Below are 6,000 nucleotides of genomic sequence, written 5' to 3'. Positions count from 1 at the left end.
CTGCTATATGCCCTGAAAAAAGTGGTATATTATTCCCAGTATGACACAGTGCTCTCTGCTGCCACCTCTGTCCATGAACTGTCCAGAGCAGTTGCAAATCCCTATAGAAAACCATATTTTGCTCTCCCACACTGGAAAGAATACTACTTCCTGCAGGACATACAGCAGCTGATGAGCAGATAAGAAGATGAGATTTGTTAATGGAAAAAAAAAATTACAAATCTGGCACCAGCTGATTTGAAATATATTTTTTCTAAGCTACCCCTTTAATCTATTATATCCTTTGTGATATAATAGATAATAACAAGTATGGAATGAATTGTTAGTCTCACCATGGGCAGCAACATACGAAATGTTATGTTTGAGCAGAATACCCTTTAAAGCCTATGATCCCTCATAGCTCGCACACTTTACATTTAGTTTTTTTGTTCTTTTTTTTATATAGAAAAAAGCAAAAGTGGGCAGAATTCCTATATCTCTGTTCACACTGTAGGTTGCACACTGCATGTGGCTGAAGTACAGACATAAAAGAACAAGAAATGCAACAGCAACCTACAGGTGCCAGTGCTTATCGTACATACTCCCCCTGGTGTACACACGATAGAAACCTGCTCTATAGACATAAAAAAAACGAGGATCTTAGCAAATCATTTGATCAGAGTGTACTATGTCACCATGTTAAGGTGTTAATATTTATAGAGCAGATTTTTATTGTGTGTACACCGGGGGGAGTATGTACAGTAAGCACTGGCACCTGTAGGTTGCTGTTTCTTGTTTTTTTTTTTTTTGTCTGTTTATGCATTTTAACAAAATCAGCTGTGAACCCTATACGATATTTATACATCAGATGTGTTTTCAATCAATTTTCTTTAGCCAAAGAGAATTGCATTAAAGTGACTTGGGTAGGATACCTGAATAGCCATTAGAGAGGACGGGTAGTGGATGCCCCAAGGCATGTGTACGGCATCTGGTCCTGCAGTTTACTAGATTAACAGTGGGCAATCTATCATGCTATTGGGGGCTCTGATCCAGTCCTTCACTCCACCATTTGTCCCCAGCTGCTGCTCAGAGGTGGCTGCACATACAGGGTTCCTCTTTATTAGGGTACAAACACACACGGCATATACGCGGCGTATTTACTGCTGCGATACGCAGCAGATTAGATCTAAATAACTGAACACAGCATCAAATCTGCTGCGTGTGTTTGTACCCTTATAGTCTATGACAGATACAGAAATGGCTATGTGAGCACTTTTACCTATTTCTGCGTCGGGGGGGGGGGGGAAGGGGGTTTGAATATGATATATTATGGTACAGGGACTGTACACAGCTGTGTACGTGTCAAAATCCGATTAAATACTGGAAGGATTTGGTATATTGTAAAGCAATATATGCCTGTAACTAAAGGGGCCAGCTGACTTATTAGGTGGTCTGTGAGAGTGTACACGTCTAGCTATCTCTCTATGCTTTCTGTATATTTCTTGCTATTTCATTATGCTCTTCTCTTTTATAAAATACTGTAACGTATCTTTGCCTGGAATTCAGATTTGTTTGCACTTCTTATTGTTCTCCACTACTCAGCATAATAGGATCAGTAGCTAATAGCTTAGCTAATGGAAAAGGATTAAGTATCACAGACTCCAATACGGATAAATGGGGAGATGTGCGCGATGAAATTGGTTTTGATAGGTGGCACGCAGTAGTAGTAGAGTGTGTTTGTTACTGGAAGCTGGCTCAATTTACTATATGCAGTGTTAGGGTACAAACACACACAGCAGATACGCTGCAGATTTGTTACTGTGTTCAGTTATTTAGATCTAATCTGTTGTGTATCTGCTGCGTATCGCAGCAGTAAATACGCAGCGTATAAGCCGTGTGTGTTTGTACCCTGAGGCTGGGTTCACACTGCGTATATTTCAGTCAGTATATGTATATTTCAGTCAGTATTGCAGCTAAAACCAGGAGTGGATTAAAAACACAGAAAGGCTCTGTTCACACAATGTTGAAATTGAGTGGATGGCCGCCATTTAATGGCAAATATTTGCTGTTATTTTAGAACAACGGCTGTTATATTGACATAATGGCCGTTATTTACTGTTATATGACGGCCATCCACTCAATTTCAACATTGTGTGAACAGATCCTTTCTGTGTTTTTAATCCACTCCTGGTTTTGGTTGCAATATGAGGACCACAATACTGACTGACATATACGTAGTGTGAACCCAGCCTGAGGGTACAAACACACACGGCTTATACGCTGCGTATTTACTGCTGCGATACGCAGCAGATTAGATCTAAATAACTGAACACAGTATCAAATCTGCTGCGTATCTGCTGTGTGTGTTTGTACCCTTACAGTGGACCACCCTAAACTCTTTGGTTGCAATACTGACTGAAATATACGTAGTGTGAACGCAGCCTAATTCTTATATACAACAGATAATGTGCTGGCCATATACACTCCTTATATACTACTCAACATTGCAACCGTTGTGGAATTATGGAAATCATAGGATCAACAGACATTTTAGTGATAGGAAAATGGAAATTCAATACCTCTCTATTTGTTTAGTATTGAATCTGAGCACCATATGCAGAAATACACACATTCACGTGCTTTGGCATGCTGTTAAAGGGGTTATCCAGCGCTACAAAAACATGGCCACTTCTCCCCCCTCTCTTCTCTCCAGTTCAGGTGTGGTTTGCAGTTAAGCTCCATTTACTTCAATTGAACTGAGTTTGAAACCCCACCCAATCTGGAGACAAGAGAGGGGGGAAAAGTGTTCATGTTTTTGTAGCGCTGGATAACCCCTTTAACCCTTTGAGGACCAGGCCCAAAATTACCCAGTGGACCACGCAAATTTTTATTTTTGCGTTTTTGTTTTTTCCTCCTCCCCTTCTAAGAGCTCTAGCACTTTCAGTTTTCTATCTACAAGCCATGTAATTGCTTGTTTGTTACAGGAGTAGTTGTACTTTGTAATGGCGTCTTTCATTCTACCATAACATGTATGATGGAACCCCAAAATTATGGGGGTTCCTGTGTCTACGTAATGCACTATACGGTAAAAGCGACATAATACCATTATTTTATAGGTCAGTCCGAACACAACCATATGCAGGTTTACACAGATTCTCTAATGTTATATATATATATTTTTTTTAAATCCTTTTTTTTTCTCAATTATTAATAAAATGGGCCTATTGTGACGCTTATAACAGTTTTATTTTTTCACCTATGGGGCTGTATGGGCTGTCATTTTTTCTACCATGATCTCTAGTTTTTATTAATACCATATTTGTGAAGATCGGACGTTTTGATCACTTTTTATAAATTTTTTATATATATAATGTAACAAAAAAATCTGTAATTCGCGCACTTTTTTCACTCTTTTCGTTTATGCTGGTCGCCGTTGGTGATGACGGTACGGTATATTATATGTTTATTTATTTATTTTTATATGTTTTATTTATATAATGGGGAAGAGGGGTGATTTGAAATTTTATTGGGGGAGGGGTTTTGGGGTAGTGTAAACATGATTGTTACTTTTTTACATATTTGAAGTCCCTTTGGGGGACTTTTACATACATTTATGTAATTATTCACACTGATCACTGCTATGCCATAGGCATAGCATTGATCAGTGTGATAGCCGATCTGCTCATTGAGCCTGCCTGTACAGGCTCAGTGAGCAGATCGCTGATCGGACCGCACGGAGGCAGGTGAGAGACCTCCGGCGGTCCATTACAACGATCGGGACCCCCCGCAGTCACACTGTCCTGATTGTTAAGTGACAGGGGACTCCCCAGTCACTTACACTTAAACGCCGCGGTCACGTTTAAGGGGTTAATGACACGCTGCAGCCTGTCATTAACGGTGAGGTGCCGGCTGCTCACTGTAGCCGGCCGCCACCTCCTTTGAAGCGCGCTCCACTGTCACCATGTACAGGTACATCATTTGGAGTTAAAGGGTTAGAGGTATATGGAGCAGGCTCAGGAGTCGCTCCATACACAGGGCCCTTCTCACTGCATTCAGAAGCAGAGAACTACTGCTAGTAACCAGGACAGAGCGATTGCTTCATGCGGACCATTAACTGTTTAAAAACAGACATCTGCAGTTAGGGTATATTCACACACAACGTATCTGCAGCGGAGCGTGAAGCAGGTAATGTATTCTTTCAGGCCGCGGGGGGTTAATGGCATTGAGTTTGACATACTTGCAGCAGGAGTATGTCAACCCATTGAAGTGAATGGGAAAGTATCTGCAGCGGATTTCGCAGTGAGAAATCTGCTGCGGATACGTTGTGTGTGAAGCTACAATATAAGGGTATATTCACACGAACGGGCTCGCAGCGAGATTCTCGCTGCGAGCCCGGCAGGTCCTGGCAGTTCCCATACACTACATACTTGCTGCGGTCTAAACGACCGCAGCGAGTATGTAATTCTGCCGCCCTTAACCCCTTCTGCTCCCGCCCGGCTCCCCCGCTGTAAGCATACTGTACCTGTCCTTGCTGCACGGGTCCGGCGTCCTGCTCTCCTGTCCGGCCAATTAGTGTGTTGCCCAGCTGCAGCCACTGATTGGCTGGGCGGGAGAGCAGGACGCCGGACCCGTGCAGCAAGGACAGGTAAAGTATGCTTACAGCGGGGGAGCCGGGCGGGAGCAGAAGGGGTTAAGGGCGGCAGAATTACATACTCGCTGCGGTCGTTTAGACCGCAGCAAGTATGTAGTGTATGGGAACTGCCAGGACCTGCCGGGCTCGCAGCGAGAATCTCGCTGCGAGCCCGTTCGTGTGAATATACCCTAAGGCTGGGTTCACACTACGTATATTTGAGGCTGTATAGCAACCAAAACAAGGAGTGGATTGAAAACACAGAAAGGATCTGTTTACATAATGTTGAAATTGAGTGGCTGGCCGTCATTTAATGGCAAATATTTGCTGTTATTTTAAAACAACGGCTGTTAAATTGAAATAATGGAAGTTATTTACCATTATATGACGGCCATCCACTCAGTTTCAACATTGTGTGAACAGATCCTTTCTGTGTTTTTAATCCACTCCTGGTTTTAGTTGCTATGAGGACCTGACAAGAGGACCAAATACAGCCTCAAATATACATAGTGTGAACCCAGCCTTAGTAAATGTGCATCTGTGAGATTATAGTAATCCGTTGTCATGGCAGCCCAGGATGTGTAATAGGGCTCCCTGTCTGCTCTATTGCTACAGCCTGTAATAGGCATGGCTACGATCTGATAGATCAATGTAATGCTGTAGTTGTTGCACTGTTCCTTATGAACAACCAAAGGGACACAAAAAAAGAAAAACATATTTGGTATGGAATTGTCCATTGTACTATTTACAATATAATGTTACTGATCCCCAAACAATGAACGTTGTATATGGAACAAAATAAATGCCACAACTGCATATCCAAAAGAAATATCCCATCTACATTAAAATTATACCAATAAAAAAAACAAAAATCACGGTGCTTAAAAAAAAAAAAAAACAGGTCAATTGTAAATATATTTTTTACATTTTTTTAAACTAGTACAAAAAAAGAAAAAAAACTACACAAATTGCTGCTGTTTCTATAAGCCAACCCCTGGAATGTGGAGATACTGCTTTCCTACCGATCTATAATCAAGTCATTGGTTCCAGTTATACAGTTCTCTTATTGACTTTAATGAAGCACATTATTTTATGTTTATTATTAGGCTATGTTAACACAACGTCAAAAAAAGAAAAGAAAAGGCGTCAGCTTTTTCTATTTAAAAATGATCGCTGAGATGTGGTTGACTTCAATGGAATGGCAAACGTCCAAAGCACACATCTGCCAAAACGTCGTGTCTTGCTGTGTTGCAATGTAATTCACCTTTTTGAATAAATTTGAAGTTTTTCACCTTATCGGAGTGCCGGATCTTCTATATCTACACAGGTTTGTGGTCTGAACAACGTCCACATGCACCCACTTCGTGTTTCCTGTAGTGCCACTCATCATC

Source organism: Dendropsophus ebraccatus, chromosome 5, assembly GCF_027789765.1.
Source record: "Dendropsophus ebraccatus isolate aDenEbr1 chromosome 5, aDenEbr1.pat, whole genome shotgun sequence".
Taxonomy (NCBI): domain Eukaryota; kingdom Metazoa; phylum Chordata; class Amphibia; order Anura; family Hylidae; genus Dendropsophus; species Dendropsophus ebraccatus.
Note: the sequence above shows the minus strand (reverse complement) of the source record.